General features: G+C 42.4%; 1 protein-coding gene and 18 non-coding genes across 21 annotated transcripts in view; 18 read left to right on the top strand and 1 right to left on the bottom strand.

Annotated features, from left to right (window-relative positions):
* The window catches only part of LOC100485279 (putative protein ZNF720), a 52,623-nt gene extending 31,431 nt beyond the window's left edge, over positions 1 to 21,192 (bottom strand). For 2 of the 3 annotated variants that reach the window (XM_012971407.2, XM_002937884.4), the window contains exon 1: positions 21,091 to 21,171. The gene's annotated coding sequence lies outside the window, so the exon portion shown is untranslated. Of the gene's footprint in view, positions 1 to 21,090 lie in introns of all 3 variants that reach the window. The other variant, XM_012971404.2, reaches the window with a different exon arrangement.
* Positions 265 to 336, top strand: trnad-guc. The gene has a single exon. It is a non-coding gene; the product is annotated as a tRNA-Asp (tRNA).
* On the top strand, positions 953 to 1,024 carry trnad-guc. The gene has a single exon. It is a non-coding gene; the product is annotated as a tRNA-Asp (tRNA).
* Positions 1,987 to 2,058, top strand: trnad-guc. Its single transcript has one exon. It is a non-coding gene; the product is annotated as a tRNA-Asp (tRNA).
* trnad-guc lies at positions 2,707 to 2,778 on the top strand. Its single transcript has one exon. It is a non-coding gene; the product is annotated as a tRNA-Asp (tRNA).
* Positions 3,741 to 3,812, top strand: trnad-guc. Its single transcript has one exon. It is a non-coding gene; the product is annotated as a tRNA-Asp (tRNA).
* trnad-guc lies at positions 4,459 to 4,530 on the top strand. Its single transcript has one exon. It is a non-coding gene; the product is annotated as a tRNA-Asp (tRNA).
* trnad-guc lies at positions 5,484 to 5,560 on the top strand. The gene has a single exon. It is a non-coding gene; the product is annotated as a tRNA-Asp (tRNA).
* trnad-guc lies at positions 6,177 to 6,248 on the top strand. Its single transcript has one exon. It is a non-coding gene; the product is annotated as a tRNA-Asp (tRNA).
* Positions 7,211 to 7,282, top strand: trnad-guc. Its single transcript has one exon. It is a non-coding gene; the product is annotated as a tRNA-Asp (tRNA).
* Positions 7,899 to 7,970, top strand: trnad-guc. Its single transcript has one exon. It is a non-coding gene; the product is annotated as a tRNA-Asp (tRNA).
* On the top strand, positions 8,933 to 9,004 carry trnad-guc. Its single transcript has one exon. It is a non-coding gene; the product is annotated as a tRNA-Asp (tRNA).
* Positions 9,905 to 9,976, top strand: trnad-guc. The gene has a single exon. It is a non-coding gene; the product is annotated as a tRNA-Asp (tRNA).
* On the top strand, positions 10,939 to 11,010 carry trnad-guc. Its single transcript has one exon. It is a non-coding gene; the product is annotated as a tRNA-Asp (tRNA).
* On the top strand, positions 11,631 to 11,702 carry trnad-guc. Its single transcript has one exon. It is a non-coding gene; the product is annotated as a tRNA-Asp (tRNA).
* Positions 12,665 to 12,736, top strand: trnad-guc. The gene has a single exon. It is a non-coding gene; the product is annotated as a tRNA-Asp (tRNA).
* On the top strand, positions 13,353 to 13,424 carry trnad-guc. Its single transcript has one exon. It is a non-coding gene; the product is annotated as a tRNA-Asp (tRNA).
* trnad-guc lies at positions 14,525 to 14,596 on the top strand. Its single transcript has one exon. It is a non-coding gene; the product is annotated as a tRNA-Asp (tRNA).
* trnad-guc lies at positions 16,369 to 16,440 on the top strand. Its single transcript has one exon. It is a non-coding gene; the product is annotated as a tRNA-Asp (tRNA).
* Positions 21,193 to 23,752: the final 2,560 nt, after the last annotated feature.

Below are 23,752 nucleotides of genomic sequence, written 5' to 3' on the forward strand. Positions count from 1 at the left end.
GCATTTATGTTTTTGCTGCACTACCACCATTGTGATAAAATGGGTGTGGTTTGAAGTAGGTGTGATTTTAAAAAGAGGAGTGGTCAAAACTGGCTTTCATTAGCGGCTCTCCACTATGTATGCTAGAGAAATTCCGGCCCTCGGCACCGCAGAAGTTGGACAGCATTGACCTAGGACATTTGTAGAAGTAAATCCAGATATGAACACTTTTTCTAATAAATAAAAGACTACTGGAACAGTAGCAAGAAAACTCTTAGCATCCAGTCCTCGTTAGTATAGTGGTGAGTATCCCCGCCTGTCACGCGGGAGACCGGGGTTCGATTCCCCGACGGGGAGGGAGAGTATTTTAAACAAAACTGAGTACTGTGAAAAGGGCCCTACCATGAAAGCAGAAAGCGAGGAGAAGCTGTATTTCTCTCCCAATGCAACATGCCAATATAATACATCTGCAGACAAAACAAAAATTGTGGTACCCTGTTAGCCAGTGGCAAATGGGAATATCACCTTAATTTTAAACCTGGAAGCAGAGTTTTAACTGGTATTTTTTAATAAAACATTGAAAATAATAAAACTTTGTGCAGGATAGGCAATTATTGGAGATGGGTAGAATAGATTTTTCTTACTTAAAACTGTAGTGTTACTGTTGCGTTAAGGCCCATTCACCAGGCAAACTACAAATTAGGGATTCACCGAAGCCAGGATTCAGTTCGGGATTCGGTCAAGATTCTGTCTTTTTTTGGCAGGATTTGGATTCGGCCAAATCCACGCTCCTGGCTGAACAATACAATACAGCATAAGTCTGAGGTGTGAATAATGCGGGGGGGGGGGCAGTTAAACTAAGTACTGATATCATTTAAAGCTTACACAAAAGTAAATGGTTACAACAGCGGAACAGATTGGGGGGGTTGCAGACAAGACCGTGGGATGTAGCATATTTTCAAGTAACAGCCATTCCTCGTTAGTATAGTGGTGAGTATCCCCGCCTGTCACGCGGGAGACCGGGGTTCGATTCCCCGACGGGGAGGTACCATTTTACATAAATATGCGTACTGTGAAAGGGGCCCTACCATGAAAGCAGCATGAAGAGAAGCTGTCCTCATCTGTCAGTGCACCATACCAACATGATACCGTGGCAGATAAAACTCTAGCCTACTAAGACAAACTGATGTTTCGAACTTCTCAGACATGATTCTCAGTAGTAACCTTGGCTACAGACATCAAAAACTGCTTTAATTAACTGATTAAATTATGCACTGCTTTAATCAAATTCAAATAGTATCACCTAGAATAGTGCTATCCATCTGGCGACCCCCGTCTGTGTGGCCCCCTCACCTGTCTGGCTGCTTCGACTGTTTGGCTGTTTACCTTTGTGTAAGCTTTAAATAATATCAGTACTGAAATTAACTGACCCCCTGCATGGTTCTCACCTCAGATTCAGGCTGTAATCCCCCTGTCTTGTTTAAAAATATAATCCCCTGTGTTGTTCACACCTTTTAATCCCTGCATTGTTCTACCCCTGCAGTGTTCACAGTGTTCTGGGAGTTTGTTAGCAGTTGGAAATAGCCATTAAATTGTCCCCAAGGTGTGTAATTATGTGCTAGAGGTTGCTGTGCTACCCACAGGTGAGGAGGAGGCATATGGATTTAAGGGTGTGTCTTAATTTGACATAATATAATTCTGTCATATATGAATAACGGTTGATATCCCCGCAGTAAGGACCAAGCATTTATGTTTTTTCTGCACTACCACCATTGTGATAAAATGGGTGTGGTTTGAAGTAGGTGTGATTTTAAAAAGAGGAGTGGTCAAAACTGGCTTTCATTAGCGGCTCTCCACTATGTATGCTAGAGAAATTCCGGCCCTCGGCACCGCAGAAGTTGGACAGCATTGACCTAGGACATTTGTAGAAGTAAATCCAGATATGAACACTTTTTCTAATAAATAAAAGACTACTGGAACAGTAGCAAGAAAACTCTTAGCATCCAGTCCTCGTTAGTATAGTGGTGAGTATCCCCGCCTGTCACGCGGGAGACCGGGGTTCGATTCCCCGATGGGGAGGGAGAGTATTTTAAACAAAACTGAGTACTGTGAAAAGGGCCCTACCATGAAAGCAGAAAGCGAGGAGAAGCTGTATTTCTCTCCCAATGCAACATGCCAATATAATACATCTGCAGACAAAACAAAAATTGTGGTACCCTGTTAGCCAGTGGCAAAATCCACCATGCGTCGCATGGTGGATGTTCAGATGGAATATCACCTTAATTTTAAACCTGGAAGCAGAGTTTTAACTGGTATTTTTTAATAAAACATTGAAAATAATAAAACTTTGTGCAGGATAGGCAATTATTGGAGATGGGTAGAATAGATTTTTCTTACTTAAAACTGTAGTGTTACTGTTACGTTAAGGCCCATTCACCAGGCAAACTACAAATTAGGGATTCACCGAAGCCAGGATTCAGTTCGGGATTTGGTCAAGATTCTGTCTTTTTTTGGCAGGATTTGGATTCGGCCAAATCCACGCTCCTGGCTGAACAATACAATACAGCATAAGTCTGAGGTGTGAATAATGCGGGGGAGGGGGGCAGTTAAACTAAGTACTGATATCATTTAAAGCTTACACAAAAGTAAATAGTTACAACAGCGGAACAGATTGGGGGGGTTGCAGACAAGACCGTGGGATGTAGCATATTTTCAAGTAACAGCCATTCCTCGTTAGTATAGTGGTGAGTATCCCCGCCTGTCACGCGGGAGACCGGGGTTCGATTCCCCGACGGGGAGGTAACTTTTAACATAAATATGCGTACTGTGAAAGGGGCCCTACCATGAAAGCAGCATGAAGAGAAGCTGTCCTCATCTGTCAGTGCACCATACCAACATGATACCGTGGCAGATAAAACTCTAGCCTACTAAGACAAACTGATGTTTCGAACTTCTCAGACATGATTCTCAGTAGTAACCTTGGCTACAGACATCAAAAACTGCTTTAATTAACTGATTAAATTATGCACTGCTTTAATCAAATTCAAATAGTATCACCTAGAATAGTGCTATCCATCTGGCGACCCCCGTCTGTGTGGCCCCCTCACCTGTCTGGCTGCTTCGACTGTTTGGCTGTTTACCTTTGTGTAAGCTTTAAATAATATCAGTACTGAAATTAACTGACCCCCTGCATGGTTCTCACCTCAGATTCAGGCTGTAATCCCCCTGTCTTGTTTAAAAATATAATCCCCTGTGTTGTTCACACCTTTTAATCCCTGCATTGTTCTACCCCTGCAGTGTTCACAGTGTTCTGGGAGTTTGTTAGCAGTTGGAAATAGCCATTAAATTGTCCCCAAGGTGTGTAATTATGTGCTAGAGGTTGCTGTGCTACCCACAGGTGAGGAGGAGGCATATGGATTTAAGGGTGTGTCTTAATTTGACATAATATAATTCTGTCATATATGAATAACGGTTGATATCCCCGCAGTAAGGACCAAGCATTTATGTTTTTGCTGCACTACCACCATTGTGATAAAATGGGTGTGGTTTGAAGTAGGTGTGATTTTAAAAAGAGGAGTGGTCAAAACTGGCTTTCATTAGCGGCTCTCCACTATGTATGCTAGAGAAATTCCGGCCCTCGGCACCGCAGAAGTTGGACAGCATTGACCTAGGACATTTGTAGAAGTAAATCCAGATATGAACACTTTTTCTAATAAATAAAAGACTACTGGAACAGTAGCAAGAAAACTCTTAGCATCCAGTCCTCGTTAGTATAGTGGTGAGTATCCCCGCCTGTCACGCGGGAGACCGGGGTTCGATTCCCCGACGGGGAGGGAGAGTATTTTAAACAAAACTGAGTTCTGTGAAAAGGGCCCTACCATGAAAGCAGAAAGCGAGGAGAAGCTGTATTTCTCTCCCAATGCAACATGCCAATATAATACATCTGCAGACAAAACAAAAATTGTGGTACCCTGTTAGCCAGTGGCAAAAATCCACCATGCGTCGCATGGTGGATTGTTCAGATGGAATATCACCTTAATTTTAAACCTGGAAGCAGAGTTTTAACTGGTATTTTTTAATAAAACATTGAAAATAATAAAACTTTGTGCAGGATAGGCAATTATTGGAGATGGGTAGAATAGATTTTTCTTACTTAAAACTGTAGTGTTACTGTTACGTTAAGGCCCATTCACCAGGCAAACTACAAATTAGGGATTCACCGAAGCCAGGATTCAGTTCGGGATTTGGTCAAGATTCTGTCTTTTTTTGGCAGGATTTGGATTCGGCCAAATCCACGCTCCTGGCTGAACAATACAATACAGCATAAGTCTGAGGTGTGAATAATGCGGGGGGGGAAGTTAAACTAAGTACTGATATCATTTAAAGCTTACACAAAAGTAAATGGTTACAACAGCGGAACTGATTGGGGGGGTTGCAGACAAGACCGTGGGATGTAGCATATTTTCAAGTAACAGCCATTCCTCGTTAGTATAGTGGTGAGTATCCCCGCCTGTCACGCGGGAGACCGGGGTTCGATTCCCCGACGGGGAGGTACCATTTTACATAAATATGCGCACTGTGAAAGGGGCCCTACCATGAAAGCAGCATGAAGAGAAGCTGTCCTCATCTGTCAGTGCACCATACCAACATGATACCGTGGCAGACAAAACTCTAGCCTACTAAGACAAACTGATGTTTCGAACTTCTCAGACATGATTCTCAGTAGTAACCTTGGCTACAGACATCAAAAACTGCTTTAATTAACTGATTAAATTATGCACTGCTTTAATCAAATTCAAATAGTATCACCTAGAATAGTGCTATCCATCTGGCGACCCCCGTCTGTGTGGCCCCCTCACCTGTCTGGCTGCTTCGACTGTTTGGCTGTTTACCTTTGTGTAAGCTTTAAATAATATCAGTACTGAAATTAACTGACCCCCTGCATGGTTCTCACCTCAGATTCAGGCTGTAATCCCCCTGTCTTGTTTAAAAATATAATCCCCTGTGTTGTTCACACCTTTTAATCCCTGCATTGTTCTACCCCTGCAGTGTTCTGGGAGTTTGTTAGCAGTTGGAAATAGCCATTAAATTGTCCCCAAGGTGTGTAATTATGTGCTAGAGGTTGCTGTGCTACCCACAGGTGAGGAGGAGGCATATGGATTTAAGGGTGTGTCTTAATTTGACATAATATAATTCTGTCATATATGAATAACGGTTGATATCCCCGCAGTAAGGACCAAGCATTTATGTTTTTGCTGCACTACCACCATTGTGATAAAATGGGTGTGGTTTGAAGTAGGTGTGATTTTAAAAAGAGGAGTGGTCAAAACTGGCTTTCATTAGCGGCTCTCCACTATGTATGCTAGAGAAATTCCGGCCCTCGGCACCGCAGAAGTTGGACAGCATTGACCTAGGACATTTGTAGAAGTAAATCCAGATATGAACACTTTTTCTAATAAATAAAAGACTACTGGAACAGTAGCAAGAAAACTCTTAGCATCCAGTCCTCGTTAGTATAGTGTAGTGGTGAGTATCCCCGCCTGTCACGCGGGAGACCGGGGTTCGATTCCCCGACGGGGAGGGAGAGTATTTTAAACAAAACTGAGTACTGTGAAAAGGGCCCTACCATGAAAGCAGAAAGCGAGGAGAAGCTGTATTTCTCTCCCAATGCAACATGCCAATATAATACATCTGCAGACAAAACAAAAATTGTGGTACCCTGTTAGCCAGTGGCAAATGGAATATCACCTTAATTTTAAACCTGGAAGCAGAGTTTTAACTGGTATTTTTTAATAAAACATTGAAAATAATAAAACTTTGTGCAGGATAGGCAATCATTGGAGATGGGTAGAATAGATTTTTCTTACTTAAAACTGTAGTGTTACTGTTACGTTAAGGCCCATTCACCAGGCAAACTACAAATTAGGGATTCACCGAAGCCAGGATTCAGTTCGGGATTCGGTCAAGATTCTGTCTTTTTTTGGCAGGATTTGGATTCGGCCGAATCCACGCTCCTGGCTGAACAATACAATACAGCATAAGTCTGAGGTGTGAATAATGCGGGGGAGGGGGGCAGTTAAACTAAGTACTGATATCATTTAAAGCTTACACAAAAGTAAATAGTTACAACAGCGGAACAGATTGGGGGGGTTGCAGACAAGACCGTGGGATGTAGCATATTTTCAAGTAACAGCCATTCCTCGTTAGTATAGTGGTGAGTATCCCCGCCTGTCACGCGGGAGACCGGGGTTCGATTCCCCGACGGGGAGGTAACTTTTAACATAAATATGCGTACTGTGAAAGGGGCCCTACCATGAAAGCAGCATGAAGAGAAGCTGTCCTCATCTGTCAGTGCACCATACCAACATGATACCGTGGCAGATAAAACTCTAGCCTACTAAGACAAACTGATGTTTCGAACTTCTCAGACATGATTCTCAGTAGTAACCTTGGCTACAGACATCAAAAACTGCTTTAATTAACTGATTAAATTATGCACTGCTTTAATCAAATTCAAATAGTATCACCTAGAATAGTGCTATCCATCTGGCGACCCCCGTCTGTGTGGCCCCCTCACCTGTCTGGCTGCTTCGACTGTTTGGCTGTTTACCTTTGTGTAAGCTTTAAATAATATCAGTACTGAAATTAACTGACCCCCTGCATGGTTCTCACCTCAGATTCAGGCTGTAATCCCCCTGTCTTGTTTAAAAATATAATCCCCTGTGTTGTTCACACCTTTTAATCCCTGCATTGTTCTACCCCTGCAGTGTTCACAGTGTTCTGGGAGTTTGTTAGCAGTTGGAAATAGCCATTAAATTGTCCCCAAGGTGTGTAATTATGTGCTAGAGGTTGCTGTGCTACCCACAGGTGAGGAGGAGGCATATGGATTTAAGGGTGTGTCTTAATTTGACATAATATAATTCTGTCATATATGAATAACGGTTGATATCCCCGCAGTAAGGACCAAGCATTTATGTTTTTGCTGCAGTACCACCATTGTGATAAAATGGGTGTGGTTTGAAGTAGGTGTGATTTTAAAAAGAGGAGTGGTCAAAACTGGCTTTCATTAGCGGCTCTCCACTATGTATGCTAGAGAAATTCCGGCCCTCGGCACCGCAGAAGTTGGACAGCATTGACCTAGGACATTTGTAGAAGTAAATCCAGATATGAACACTTTTTCTAATAAATAAAAGACTACTGGAACAGTAGCAAGAAAACTCTTAGCATCCAGTCCTCGTTAGTATAGTGGTGAGTATCCCCGCCTGTCACGCGGGAGACCGGGGTTCGATTCCCCGACGGGGAGGGAGAGTATTTTAAACAAAACTGAGTACTGTGAAAAGGGCCCTACCATGAAAGCAGAAAGCGAGGAGAAGCTGTATTTCTCTCCCAATGCAACATGCCAATATAATACATCTGCAGACAAAACAAAAATTGTGGTACCCTGTTAGCCAGTGGCAAATGGAATATCACCTTAATTTTAAACCTGGAAGCAGAGTTTTAACTGGTATTTTTTAATAAAACATTGAAAATAATAAAACTTTGTGCAGGATAGGCAATTATTGGAGATGGGTAGAATAGATTTTTCTTACTTAAAACTGTAGTGTTACTGTTACGTTAAGGCCCATTCACCAGGCAAACTACAAATTAGGGATTCACCGAAGCCAGGATTCAGTTCGGGATTTGGTCAAGATTCTGTCTTTTTTTGGCAGGATTTGGATTCGGCCAAATCCACGCTCCTGGCTGAACAATACAATACAGCATAAGTCTGAGGTGTGAATAATGCGGTGGGGGGGGGAAGTTAAACTAAGTACTGATATCATTTAAAGCTTACACAAAAGTAAATGGTTACAACAGCGGAACAGATTGGGGGGGTTGCAGACAAGACCGTGGGATGTAGCATATTTTCAAATAACAGCCATTCCTCGTTAGTATAGTGGTGAGTATCCCCGCCTGTCACGCGGGAGACCGGGGTTCGATTCCCCGACGGGGAGGTACCATTTTACATAAATATGCGCACTGTGAAAGGGGCCCTACCATGAAAGCAGCATGAAGAGAAGCTGTCCTCATCTGTCAGTGCACCATACCAACATGATACCGTGGCAGATAAAACTCTAGCCTACTAAGACAAACTGATGTTTCGAACTTCTCAGACATGATTCTCAGTAGTAACCTTGGCTACAGACATCAAAAACTGCTTTAATTAACTGATTAAATTATGCACTGCTTTAATCAAATTCAAATAGTATCACCTAGAATAGTGCTATCCATCTGGCGACCCCCGTCTGTGTGGCCCCCTCACCTGTCTGGCTGCTTCGACTGTTTGGCTGTTTACCTTTGTGTAAGCTTTAAATAATATCAGTACTGAAATTAACTGACCCCCTGCATGGTTCTCACCTCAGATTCAGGCTGTAATCCCCCTGTCTTGTTTAAAAATATAATCCCCTGTGTTGTTCACACCTTTTAATCCCTGCATTGTTCTACCCCTGCAGTGTTCACAGTGTTCTGGGAGTTTGTTAGCAGTTGGAAATAGCCATTAAATTGTCCCCAAGGTGTGTAATTATGTGCTAGAGGTTGCTGTGCTACCCACAGGTGAGGAGGAGGCATATGGATTTAAGGGTGTGTCTTAATTTGACATAATATAATTCTGTCATATATGAATAACGGTTGATATCCCCGCAGTAAGGACCAAGCATTTATGTTTTTGCTGCACTACCACCATTGTGATAAAATGGGTGTGGTTTGAAGTAGGTGTGATTTTAAAAAGAGGAGTGGTCAAAACTGGCTTTCATTAGCGGCTCTCCACTATGTATGCTAGAGAAATTCCGGCCCTCGGCACCGCAGAAGTTGGACAGCATTGACCTAGGACATTTGTAGAAGTAAATCCAGATATGAACACTTTTTCTAATAAATAAAAGACTACTGGAACAGTAGCAAGAAAACTCTTAGCATCCAGTCCTCGTTAGTATAGTGGTGAGTATCCCCGCCTGTCACGCGGGAGACCGGGGTTCGATTCCCCGACGGGGAGGGAGAGTGTTTTAAACAAAACTGAGTACTGTGAAAAGGGCCCTACCATGAAAGCAGAAAGCGAGGAGAAGCTGTATTTCTCTCCCAATGCAACATGCCAATATAATACATCTGCAGACAAAACAAAAATTGTGGTACCCTGTTAGCCAGTGGCAAATGGAATATCACCTTAATTTTAAACCTGGAAGCAGAGTTTTAACTGGTATTTTTTAATAAAACATGGAAAATAATAAAACTTTGTGTATCACCTAGAATAGTGCTATCCATCTGGCGACCCCCGTCTGTGAAAAGGGCCCTACCATGACAGCAGAAAGCGAGGAGAAGCTGTACTCTCCCAATGCAACATGCCAATATAATACATCTGCAGACAAAACAAAAATTGTGGTACCCTGTTAGCCAGTGGCAAAAATCCACCATGCGTCGCATGGTGGATTGTTCAGATGGAATATCACCTTAATTTTAAACCTGGAAGCAGAGTTTTAACTGGTATTTTTTAATAAAACATGGAAAATAATAAAACTTTGTGCAGGATAGGCAATTATTGGAGATGGGTAGAATAGATTTTTCTTACTTAAAACTGTAGTGTTACTGTTACGTTAAGGCCCATTCACCAGGCAAACTAGAAATTAGGGATTCACCGAAGCCAGGATTCAGTTCGGGATTCGGTCAAGATTCTGTCTTTTTTTGGCAGGATTTGGATTCGGCCGAATCCACGCTCCTGGCTGAACAATACAATACAGCATAAGTCTGAGGTGTGAATAATGCGGGGGAGGGGGGCAGTTAAACTAAGTACTGATATCATTTAAAGCTTACACAAAAGTAAATAGTTACAACAGCGGAACAGATTGGGGGGGTTGCAGACAAGACCGTGGGATGTAGCATATTTTCAAGTAACAGCCATTCCTCGTTAGTATAGTGGTGAGTATCCCCGCCTGTCACGCGGGAGACCGGGGTTCGATTCCCCGACGGGGAGGTACCATTTTACATAAATATGCGTACTGTGAAAGGGGCCCTACCATGAAAGCAGCATGAAGAGAAGCTGTCCTCATCTGTCAGTGCACCATACCAACATGATACCGTGGCAGATAAAACTCTAGCCTACTAAGACAAACTGATGTTTCGAACTTCTCAGACATGATTCTCAGTAGTAACCTTGGCTACAGACATCAAAAACTGCTTTAATTAACTGATTAAATTATGCACTGCTTTAATCAAATTCAAATAGTATCACCTAGAATAGTGCTATCCATCTGGCGACCCCCGTCTGTGTGGCCCCCTCACCTGTCTGGCTGCTTCGACTGTTTGGCTGTTTACCTTTGTGTAAGCTTTAAATAATATCAGTACTGAAATTAACTGACCCCCTGCATGGTTCTCACCTCAGATTCAGGCTGTAATCCCCCTGTCTTGTTTAAAAATATAATCCCCTGTGTTGTTCACACCTTTTAATCCCTGCATTGTTCTACCCCTGCAGTGTTCACAGTGTTCTGGGAGTTTGTTAGCAGTTGGAAATAGCCATTAAATTGTCCCCAAGGTGTGTAATTATGTGCTAGAGGTTGCTGTGCTACCCACAGGTGAGGAGGAGGCATATGGATTTAAGGGTGTGTCTTAATTTGACATAATATAATTCTGTCATATATGAATAACGGTTGATATCCCCGCAGTAAGGACCAAGCATTTATGTTTTTTCTGCACTACCACCATTGTGATAAAATGGGTGTGGTTTGAAGTAGGTGTGATTTTAAAAAGAGGAGTGGTCAAAACTGGCTTTCATTAGCGGCTCTCCACTATGTATGCTAGAGAAATTCCGGCCCTCGGCACCGCAGAAGTTGGACAGCATTGACCTAGGACATTTGTAGAAGTAAATCCAGATATGAACACTTTTTCTAATAAATAAAAGACTACTGGAACAGTAGCAAGAAAACTCTTAGCATCCAGTCCTCGTTAGTATAGTGGTGAGTATCCCCGCCTGTCACGCGGGAGACCGGGGTTCGATTCCCCGATGGGGAGGGAGAGTATTTTAAACAAAACTGAGTACTGTGAAAAGGGCCCTACCATGACAGCAGAAAACGAGGAGAAGCTGTATTTCTCTTCCAATGCAACATGCCAATATAATACATCTGCAGACAAAACAAAAATTGTGGTACCCTGTTAGCCAGTGGCAAATGGAATATCACCTTAATTTTAAACCTGGAAGCAGAGTTTTAACTGGTATTTTTTAATAAAACATTGAAAATAATAAAACTTTGTGCAGGATAGGCAATTATTGGAGATGGGTAGAATAGATTTTTCTTACTTAAAACTGTAGTGTTACTGTTACGTTAAGGCCCATTCACCAGGCAAACTACAAATTAGGGATTCACCAAAGCCAGGATTCAGTTCGGGATTCGGTCAAGATTCTGTCTTTTTTTGGCAGGATTTGGATTCGGCCAAATCCACGCTCCTAGCTGAACAATACAATACAGCATAAGTCTGAGGTGTGAATAATGCGGGGGGGGGGGGGGGGCAGTTAAACTAAGTACTGATATCATTTAAAGCTTACACAAAAGTAAATGGTTACAACAGCGGAACAGATTGGGGGGGTTGCAGACAAGACCGTGGGATGTAGCATATTTTCAAATAACAGCCATTCCTCGTTAGTATAGTGGTGAGTATCCCCGCCTGTCACGCGGGAGACCGGGGTTCGATTCCCCGACGGGGAGGTACCATTTTACATAAATATGCGCACTGTGAAAGGGGCCCTACCATGAAAGCAGCATGAAGAGAAGCTGTCCTCATCTGTCAGTGCACCATACCAACATGATACCGTGGCAGATAAAACTCTAGCCTACTAAGACAAACTGATGTTTCGAACTTCTCAGACATGATTCTCAGTAGTAACCTTGGCTACAGACATCAAAAACTGCTTTAATTAACTGATTAAATTATGCACTGCATTAATCAAATTCAAATAGTATCACCTAGAATAGTGCTATCCATCTGGCGACCCCCGTCTGTGTGGCCCCCTCACCTGTCTGGCTGCTTCGACTGTTTGGCTGTTTACCTTTGTGTAAGCTTTAAATAATATCAGTACTGAAATTAACTGACCCCCTGCATGGTTCTCACCTCAGATTCAGGCTGTAATCCCCCTGTCTTGTTTAAAAATATAATCCCCTGTGTTGTTCACACCTTTTAATCCCTGCATTGTTCTACCCCTGCAGTGTTCACAGTGTTCTGGGAGTTTGTTAGCAGTTGGAAATAGCCATTAAATTGTCCCCAAGGTGTGTAATTATGTGCTAGAGGTTGCTGTGCTACCCACAGGTGAGGAGGAGGCATATGGATTTAAGGGTGTGTCTTAATTTGACATAATATAATTCTGTCATATATGAATAACGGTTGATATCCCCGCAGTAAGGACCAAGCATTTATGTTTTTGCTGCACTACCACCATTGTGATAAAATGGGTGTGGTTTGAAGTAGGTGTGATTTTAAAAAGAGGAGTGGTCAAAACTGGCTTTCATTAGCGGCTCTCCACTATGTATGCTAGAGAAATTCCGGCCCTCGGCACCGCAGAAGTTGGACAGCATTGACCTAGGACATTTGTAGAAGTAAATCCAGATATGAACACTTTTTCTAATAAATAAAAGACTACTGGAACAGTAGCAAGAAAACTCTTAGCATCCAGTCCTCGTTAGTATAGTGGTGAGTATCCCCGCCTGTCACGCGGGAGACTGGGGTTCGATTCCCCGACGGGGAGGGAGAGTATTTTAAACAAAACTGAGTACTGTGAAAAGGGCCCTACCATGAAAGCAGAAAGCGAGGAGAAGCTGTATTTCTCTCCCAATGCAACATGCCAATATAATACATCTGCAGACAAAACAAAAATTGTGGTACCCTGTTAGCCAGTGGCAAATGGAATATCACCTTAATTTTAAACCTGGAAGCAGAGTTTTAACTGGTATTTTTTAATAAAACATTGAAAATAATAAAACTTTGTGCAGGATAGGCAATTATTGGAGATGGGTAGAATAGATTTTTCTTACTTAAAACTGTAGTGTTACTGTTACGTTAAGGCCCATTCACCAGGCAAACTAGAAATTAGGGATTCACCGAAGCCAGGATTCAGTTCGGGATTCGGTCAAGATTCTGTCTTTTTTTGGCAGGATTTGGATTCGGCCGAATCCACGCTCCTGGCTGAACAATACAATACAGCATAAGTCTGAGGTGTGAATAATGCGGGGGAGGGGGGCAGTTAAACTAAGTACTGATATCATTTAAAGCTTACACAAAAGTAAATGGTTACAACAGCGGAACAGATTGGGGGGGTTGCAGACAAGACCATGGGATGTAGCATATTTTCAAATAACAGCCATTCCTCGTTAGTATAGTGGTGAGTATCCCCGCCTGTCACGTGGGAGACCGGGGTTCGATTCCCCGACGGGGAGGTACCATTTTACATAAATATGCGTACTGTGAAAGGGGCCCTACCATGAAAGCAGCATGAAGAGAAGCTGTCCTCATCTGTCAGTGCACCATACCAACATGATACCGTGGCAGATAAAACTCTAGCCTACTAAGACAAACTGATGTTTCGAACTTCTCAGACATGATTCTCAGTAGTAACCTTGGCTACAGACATCAAAAACTGCTTTAATTAAAGGAACAGTAACTCCAAAAAATGAAAGAGCTTTAAAGTAATAAAAATATAATGCACTGTTGTCCTGCACTGGTAAAACTGGTGTGTTTGCTACAGTAACACTACTATAATTTATATAATAAGCTGCTGTGTAGCCACGGGGGCAGCCATTCAAGCTGGAAAAAAGGAGAAAAGGCACAGGTTACATAGCAGATAACAGATAAGTTCTGTAGAATACAATAGTGTCTTATCTGTTATCGGCTATGTGCCTGTGCCTTTTCTCCTTTTAATGGCTGCCTCCGTGGCTACATAGCAGCTTATTTATATAAATTATAGTAGACTTTCTGAAGCAAACACACAACTTTTACCAGTGCAGGGCAGCAGCACATTATATTTTAGTTACTTTTATACACTTTTAATTTTCGGTGTTACTGTTCCTTTAACTGATTAAATTATGCACTGCTTTAATCAAATTCAAATAGTATCACCTAGAATAGTGCTATCCATCTGGCGACCCCCGTCTGTGTGGCCCCCTCACCTGTCTGGCTGCTTCGACTGTTAGGCTGTTTACCTTTGTGTAAGCTTTAAATAATATCAGTACTGAAATTAACTGACCCCCTGCATGGTTCTCACCTCAGATTCAGGCTGTAATCCCCCTGTCTTGTTTAAAAATATAACCCCTGTGTTGTTCACACCTTTTAATCCCTGCATTGTTCTACCCCTACAGTGTTCTGGGAGTTTGTTAGCAGTTGGAAATAGCCATTAAATTGTCCCCAAGGTGTGTAATTATGTGCTGGAGGTTGCTGTGCTACCCACAGGTGAGGAGGAGGCATATGGATTTAAGGGTGTGTCTTAAATCAATAAATGAAAGACTACTGGAACAGTAGCAAGAAAACTCTCAGCATTCAGTCCTCGTTAGTATAGTGGTGAGTATCCCCGCCTGTCACGCGGGAGACCGGGGTTCGATTCCCCGACGGGGAGGGAGAGTATTTTAAACAAAACTGAGTACTGTGAACAGGGCCCTACTATGACAGCAGAAAGCGAGGAGAAGCTGTACTTCTCTCCCAATGCAACATGCCAATATAATACATCTGCAGACAAAACAAAAATTGTGGTACCCTGTTAGCCAGTGGCAAATGGAATATCACCTTAATTTTAAACCTGGAAGCAGAGTTTTAACTGGTATTTTTTAATAAAACATTGAAAATGATAAAACTTTGTGCAGGATAGGCAATTATTGGAGATGAGTAGAATAGATTTTTCTTACTTAAAACTGTAGTGTTACTGTTACTTTAAGGCCCATTCACCAGGCAAACTACAAATTAGGGATTCACTGAAGCCAGGATTCAGTTCAGGATTCGGTCAAGATTCTGTCTGTTTTTGGCAGGATTTGGATTTGGCCGAATCCACGCTCCTGTCTGAACAATACAATACAGCATAAGTCTGAGGTATGAATAATGCGAGGGGCAGTTAAACTAAGTACTGATATAATTTAAAGCTTACACAAAAGTAAATGGTTACAACAGCGGAACAGATTGGGGGGGTTGCGGACAAGACCGTGGGATGTAGCATATTCTCCAGTAACAGCCATTCCTCGTTAGTATAGTGGTGAGTATCCCCGACGGGGAGGTAACATTTTACATAAATATGCGTACTGTGAAAGGGGCCCTACCATGATAGCAGCTGTCTTTATCTGTCAGTGCACCATACCAACATGTTACAGCGGCAGACAAAACTTTAGCCGACTAAGACAAACTAATGTTTCAAACTTCTCAGACATGATTGTCATTAGTAAGCTTGGCTAGAGACATCTAAAACGGCTTTAATTAACTGATGAAATTATGCACTGCATTAATCAAATTCAAATAATATCAGCTAGGATATGTATCGGTTTAAAAGTAAATCCAGATTTGAATACTATTTCATATCAATGAAATACACTTGTCTTTTGGTGTCTTTTGGTGTTACTGTTCCTTTAAAATTATGTAACTTTTTGTCAGGTAAACACAGAAGTTGAAAATTTGCACACGCCAACCTTTAACACTTCTGTAATTTAATCTTCGTTAGTATAGTGGTAAGTATCCCCGTCTGTCACACGGGAGACCGGCGGGAGACCTGACGGGGTGGCAACTTTTCTATATAATTATGGGTGCTGTGAAAGTAGCCCTACCAAGAGAACATGAGGTTTGATTTCTCGACAATGATTTATGTTTTATATAAATATGGGTACTGTGAAAGGGTCTCTACCATGAGAACTGCATGAAGAGAAGCTGTTCTCATCAATATCAGATGTTTCATTTGGTATACCATACCAAAATGAAACATCTGCTGACGAAATTTAAGCCCACTTAAACTAATGTTTCAAACTTCTCAGGCATGGTTAGTTAGTGAAATGGAAAAACAATTGTAATGTGTATAGCCACGTTAAAGCAGGGCAGGAAGAATAGGGAAGGAGACAGGGAAACTTATCAAGTAACTGACCATAACCAATGCCAGTGCTGCTCCTACAGTCTGTCTGAGGTGTGAACAAGTAAACAATGTGGGTGCCTACAGTTTTACAGGTGTGAACAATAAAAGGGATTACAGTTGAAATTTGAGGTGTGAAAAATGCAGGGGGCAGTTAAACTCAGTACTGATATCATTTAAAGTTTACACAAAAGTAAACAGTTACAGCAGCAAAAGAGATCAGGGGCAACACAAGGGGGGCTGTGGACAAGACCGTGGGATGTAGCATATTTCTCATCAACAACCATTCCTCGTTAGTATAGTGGTGAGTATCCCCGCCTGTCACGCGGGAGACCGGGGTTCGATTCCCCGACGGGGAGGCAATATTTTACATAAATAAGGTACTGTGAAGGGGGCCCTACCATGAGAGCAGCATAAGGAGTAGCTGTCCTCATCTGTCAGTGCACCATACCAACATGATACAGCGGCAGATAAAACTTAAGCCTGCTAATACAAACTAACGTCTCAAACTTCTCAGACATGATTCTCATTAGTAACCTTGGTTAGAGACTGCTTTAATAAACTGACAAAATTACGCACTGCATTATTCTAATTCAAAAAATATCAGCTAGGATATGTTTCTGTGTAGAGCATAAATCCAAATATGAACACTATTTCTAATCAATGAAAGACTACGGGAACAATAGCAAGTTTTTGTACACCAGCAAATCCTGGTTAGTATAGAGGTGAGTATCCCCGCCTGTCACAGAGAGTGGGGTTCGATAGCCAGACGGGGAGGGAATGTTTTATATCAGTGCTGTCTAACTTCTGCGGTGCCGAGGGCCGGAATTTCCCTTGCATACATGGTGGAGGGCCGCTAATGGAAGCCAGTTTTAACCACACCCACTTCAAACCACACCGATTTTATCGCTATGGTGGTAGTGCAGCAAAAACCCAAATGCTTGGTCCTCACTCACATCCTCAATATTATTCATATGTGAAAGAATTATATTAGGGACCATTTAATCACTATTTCCAACTACTAACAAACTCCCAAAACAAACCCCTGCCAGGTTCACCTCCCACAGGCAGCATAGGGTAGGCAGAGTATGGCACACACAGGCAGCACTCTGCCTGCCCTATGCTGCCTGTGTATGCCATACTCTGCCTGCCCTATGATGCCTGTGTGTGCCATACTCTGCCTGCCCTATGATGCCTGTGTGTGCCATACTCTGCCCTATGCTGCCTGTGTGTGCCATGCTCTGCCAGCCCTATGCTACCTGTGTGTGCCATGCTCTGCCAGCCCTATGCTGCCTGTGTGTGCCATGCTCTGCCTGCTCTACCCTGCCTGTGTGTGCCATACCCTTCCTGCCCTATGGTGCCTGTGTGTGCCATACTCTGCCTGCCCTACCCTGCCTGTGTGTGCCATATCCTCCCTGACCTATGCTGCCTGTGTGTGCCATACCCTCCCTGCCCTATGCTGCCTATGTGCCATACTCTGCCTACCCTATGCTGCCTACACACAGGCAGCATAGACCAGGCAGTACATACAAGTGTGAACAGGAGAACAATATGGGTGATTACAGCCTGAGGTGTGAACACTGCAGGGGGTAAACAATGCAGAGATTAGAAGGTGTGAACAGTAGAGGGGATTACATTTTTAAACAAAATATGGGAATTACAGCCTGAATCTAAGGTGTAAACCATGCAGGGGGCCAGTTAAGATCAGTACTGATACCATTTAAAGCTTACACAAAGGTAAGCCATCAAAGCAGAAAGACAGGTTGGGTGCCACACAGAGGGGGGTCACGGGCCACCACCAGTTGGACAGCACTGTTTTATATAAATATGAGTACTGTGAAAGGGGCCCTACCACGAGAACAGCATGATGAGAAACTGTCCTCATCTGCCAATATACCATACCAACATGCACTGCATGAATCAAATTCATATAAGATCATCTAGGATAGTGTTGGTGTAAAGCAGCGCTGTCCAACTTCTGTGGTACAGAGGGCTGGAATTTTCCTGGCCTATGAGATGGAGGATCAATAAAGGAAGCCAGTTTCGACTACTAAAAGTAAACAGTTACAGCAGTCAAACAGATGGGAGGCATACAACTGGTTCTGCCAGTTGGAAAGCACTGGTGTAGAGAATACAAGACTACTGGAACTGTAACAATAATTTAACTACAGTGATTCCTCATTAGTATAGTGGTGAGTATTTCCGGTTCAATTCTCAATGGGGAGGTAGTAATTTATATAAATATGGATACTGTGAAAAGGTGAGAAAAGGAAGTGAGGAAAATTCAACACATTTTAAAAACATTAGAGAAAAAAAACTATTCAAGCATTTACCAAAGTAGGCACAATATACTTTAACCCTCTTTGTAATTAGGGAAGGGAATAAGATATACTTTAGACTAATTTATACTTTATACTAATGTTTCAGACTCTTCAGGCAAGTTTCTCATTAGTAACTTTATTTACATCTTTACTTCCATTGCCTAAACACATTCTCTGCCAAGCCATCTGCAGCTCATCTGATTAGCTATTTCATTACCAGTATTAGATTTTACAGGATTTTACAGGTTAAACTTGCTCAATTTAGGACCAATGTAAAGGAGGTCACCAAACAAGTGGATCTTCTCCTGATAAGCCAACCTAAGGTGGGATATGGGGCTAATTTGATCATTTGGCCCTAGGGCCAAACACAGGGTGTAGGTGCCGTTTGACTGAGGACAGCATCAACAAGCTGATTTGGTCCCCGATCCAACAGAAAACCTATCCTGCCCGATCGAGATCTGCCCAATTTTAGACCAGATATCAGTCGGGTAGGCCTGTCGGGGATGCCCCAACATGGGCAGTTAAGCTGTTGTATCAGTCTGAAGGACCTTAAATAATAACAGCAGAATTTTTCTTTCCACTATGCGGCGATCAATTGATCGAGCCTAGCCTTCCTTCTGTATAGGAAGGAGTTAGGCTAGGCGCATAGTGGACACTTCCCCTGATACTTCACCAGCATCGCCTTTCTTCAAATGACCGGAAGCCAACTTTTAACAGGTATTTTATACTACAGCATGCAAAATAATAAATGGTTTGCAGGATAGGGCAATTATTGGGGCAGGGTAGAATAGATCTTTTACTTAAAAAATGTTTGTGTTACTTTTCCTTTAAGAAGAAAAAGTGCTTGCTCTTTTACAGTTGTCTCAAGTCAGAAGGAGCTGTACAACTTCTCTGGCAGATAATCTGCTACATATAGCTTAAGCTTCTTGCTTATTTAGACACAGTTAGAGTTATTATGCCCCTATGCGAAACAGTAAGGTGTCAACATTAATTTTTTGGTGGAGTAAGATAACATTTCCTAATTTAGATAGCATAGGCCATAAATTCAGTTTAAGAGGTCACAAATAAAATATAATATTAAATATGTGTTAAATAAAAAGTATACTAAGCAGTAATTCTAGCAGGTTACATACCTAAGACTATAGGGGTGATTTATGATTGCTACTGAAGTTGTGATGGCACAATTTGCTCAGCAGTCAGTAAAGTGAAAACATAACTGCATAACAGGTCTCATACCTGCACAACAAATTGGATTTTAAAGGATCCAAAAACATAAGGAAACATATGACAAAACTGCTAAAGTACCAATGTGCCTCAAGACCTGCCCTTACCTCTCCCACCTTAAAAGAAAATGTTTTACAGATGCCAGAATGTGCTTCTAAAAATACAGGGTATTGTAGGAATGGGCTGAAGGAGATTTAACTTTGACCTGAAGACTGGGGTCGCACTGGCGGCCCTGCATAGCCACCTATTTTGATCTAATAGTTTGCCAGGGGGCCAAATGATCAGCTCAGACTAATTTGTCAGGTGGACAAAATTTGGAAAAATCGCCAAACAAGCAAATCTTAATAGTTATGGCCGGCCTAAAGGAGAACTAAACCCTAAAAATGAATATTAATAGAAAAAGCCAAAATGCCATACTGTATATAATAAACTGACTGCATTGGCTTAAATTTCAGCATCTCTTTAATAGTAATGATATAGGTCTTCACAGTTGTCACAGTACCTTCCCATCTTGGATTCTGTTAGAAATGACAGTTGTTGTGAGCAGCTGTTGAGAAGCTAAGCTTAGGGGTCGTTGCAAATTATCAAGCAGAAAATGAGAAATGTCTGTCATATAAACTGATTCTACAAGGTTAATTATTCAGTTCTGATGCAGTTGCCCTGGTTTCAGATCTGTCATTTAATGTGAAACTGAATCAATTACCAATTAGCCTTTTACTGCTACATTTATAGCCTATTCATGCAGTATATTTTATGTTGGTCCCTAAGCTCAGTAACTGAAAGCAGCACAGAGCTTGTGCAGGGAATCAACTGAAAAGATAGGGAGTTACTGGGCATTTGTGAAGGCACAGATCTTCCCTGCTAAAGGGCTGTGGTTGCCCTGGGCTGGTACAAAAGCATAAAACTACCCCTACTTTAGTTAGGCTTTGGTTCTGCTTTAATGAAGAACACCTTGCATGGGGGTGCCCAGACCTGCCCCAGCACAGAATGTTGAAGAGAATGATTGTGATGGTACAGTCTAATAATTATAGAGAAAAAGTAAAGCCATGCAAAAATAAATTGTTTGTTTAGACAGAAAAAAGGCAAAGTATTACGTAAGAGATTTCTACATAACAAGTTTCTGGATAACAGATCCTATATCTTTATTAGCATTTTCCTACCCTTCAGATTGACAGATGAAAAGCAGAGAACGCTACCATAATGCACAAAAAGCCATAGGGCTGAATGCATGTGTAGCTAAACAATGTGTAGCTAAACATAAAAGGCAGGACTTTAACTCACTCTGCACTGCATTTGTATTACTTCCCATGTTGTAACCTCCTTTAACCCAGACAGCTATGGGAACATTCAAGCTAGTGTTCCAGCTCACTATGAATGTGGCACAATACTTAAATAAAATACTGCAAAATACAATACTCAGCACTCAGTGTGCAAAACAGTTGCCCTCAATTAACCGCCATGTACCTGAGGCTACCAGCAAACACAGCACTCTCACCGTTCAGAAAAGACAACAGATTTCAGATCCCTCCTCAAGCTCAGTCAGCAAGACACAACAGTGATTGGCTACAAGCTACCACATGACTTTATTACTGCATTCTGGGAAATGAAGTGTTTAAGAGACGTTATAGTAACACACACATGTCACTTGCTTTCTTTCATAGCATAGTGGTAGAGCAGGCATTCCTTCTGTGGGCACCCAGAGTTCAATTCTTACAGACGAAGATTATGTTTAGAGCTATAATTTTACTTCTTTTAAGGAGATTTAACACACCCACACACAAATCATGTGTTTCTTACAGAAGTAAAATGACTTTAAAAATTAAATTAAATAAACACTTGCAGGACTGTACTTTTCATATACTCAGACCAACTTAAAAAATAAATCATTACTAGGTATATTAGTTTCTAGCAAATTTATAAGGGGCTATTTATAACTGCATGTGCAGGGTACAAAATGCAATTTTTTTTACAATGTGCTGTTTTACTCATAATTATTATTAACATTTATTTATAAAGCACCAACATATTCCGCAGCGCTGTACAATAAGTGGGTTTCATACATTGGACATACAGAGTAACATATAACACAATCAATAACATACCTCCCAACATTTGAAAAGTGAAAAGAGGGACAAAAATACTTGGCGCGTGCCCACTTTGTGGCCACGCCCCAATTACCACACTCCATTTTTAAAATTCATTTTTAAATGCCCCCATAGAAAGTACCCTCCATACACAATGCCCCCAAAGAAAGTGCCCCCAATTGCCCCCATACACAGTGCCCCCCATACACAGTAGCCCTCCTTACACAGTGTCCCCCATACACAGTAGCCCCCCATACACAGTAGCACCCCATACACAGTGCCCCCACATACACAGTAGCCCCCAATTGCCCCATAGAGAGTACCTCCAATAGTAAATGCCCCCATACACAGTGCCCCCCCCATACACAGTGCCCCCCATACACAGTGCCCCCCCATACACAGTAGCCCCCAATTGCCCCATAGAGAGTACCTCCAATAGTAAATGCCCCCCATACAGAGTGCCCCCCCATACACAGTAGCCCCCAATTGCCCCATAGAGAGTACCTCCAATAGTAAATGCCCCCCATACACAGTGTCCCCAATAGACGCTGCTGCTCCTTGTGGCTCCTGCTCCTTATGCGGCTCCTTCTACGGCGCGACAGGCCCTTTTATAAGGTTGCGCCCGTGCGTACGTGTGACATCACACGTACGCACGGGTGCAACCTTATAAAAGGGCCTGTCGCTGCCGTACGAGGAGCAGAATAAGAAGTAGGAGCCGGAGGACTACACAGAGCTGCAGCCGGAGCGCTCGGCTGCAGCCAGCGCGTCCCGCTGGCCTGTTTAGTTTAATGAATGTTCTGCATTTCCGTAATGCGGGACATTCATTAAACAATCCGGGACAGCGGGACGCACTGTAAAAACCGGGACTGTCCCGCGAAAAGCGGGACAGTTGGGGGGTATGCAATAACCGATACAAGAGGTGAAGAGAGCACAATGCATTTTTTTACCCATAATTCCAGCACCACTAAGGGTTCTGGCACATGATGGAGATTAGTCGCCGCGACAAATCTCCCTTGTTGCGGGCGACTAATCTCCCCGATATGACATCCCACCAGCGAAAATGTAAATCGCCAGGGCCTAAGGTTACAAGGGGGACTGACAGTGTGTCAACACTTGTGCTAGGGTTGCCACCTTTGCTAGGTTTTAAACCCTGACAAAAGGGCCTGCTGGAAGCAATTCGGAGGATTTCTACCCAGTAGTGTGAGCAAATTTTTTTGCCAGGCATAAATTTCAGCATTGGCTAATTATTTCCTGAAACTTATGTAAAAATTTGCAGCAGAAAAATGTTGTTGTGGTCGCATAAAAAATGGGTGCCGTCACGTAAAAAATGAGCGTGGTTGCACCAAAAAACCCACAGGTGACAAAAAAAACGCGGGTGACAAAAAATGGATGTGGGTGACAAAAAAGTTCTGTGACAAATGCGTTTTGCAAATTTTTCGCCATTTCGCAAATTTTATGGCAAAGCGAAACGGGACAGATTAGCTTATCACTACTACCCAGATTTGTAAGGGTGAAGACACATCGGGAGATTAATTGCTGCGACTTTCCCTGTATTAGTCACTGCAACTAAATTTGCACAGTTTTCTGCTGCGCGGATTAGTCACTGCTGGATGAAAATAACATACAGAAAAAGTCCAGACCACATCCCTTCTGCCACTCGCTGTCACAATGGCATGTGCCTGATTTTTTAGACACAAGTACACCAATTGAACTGGAAGGGAATTGATGCAGTCACCCCTGGAGCTACTGAGTTTGCTTGCATCTATACTCTGCACTCAACTAAAAACATGAGGTGGGAAGGACTGAACAGCGGTGAACACTGCACTTTGCCTTAAGGGTAAGAACCCTCGGAGCCCACAATAGATCTCTGTGACTAACTCGCTCTGTGGCTTCTTACCCTAAAAAGTAGCACGAAAATACCAGTAAATATGGGTCACTCTGAACTCTCTCACCTAGAATGGGCCTTCACCAAGTGAAAGAGGAAGGTGGAGATGTTGGGCAACTACAGGTGGAGATGTTGGGCAACTACTACACACTGCTTA

Source organism: Xenopus tropicalis, chromosome 3, assembly GCF_000004195.4.
Source record: "Xenopus tropicalis strain Nigerian chromosome 3, UCB_Xtro_10.0, whole genome shotgun sequence".
Classification (NCBI taxonomy): Eukaryota; Metazoa; Chordata; class Amphibia; order Anura; family Pipidae; genus Xenopus; species Xenopus tropicalis.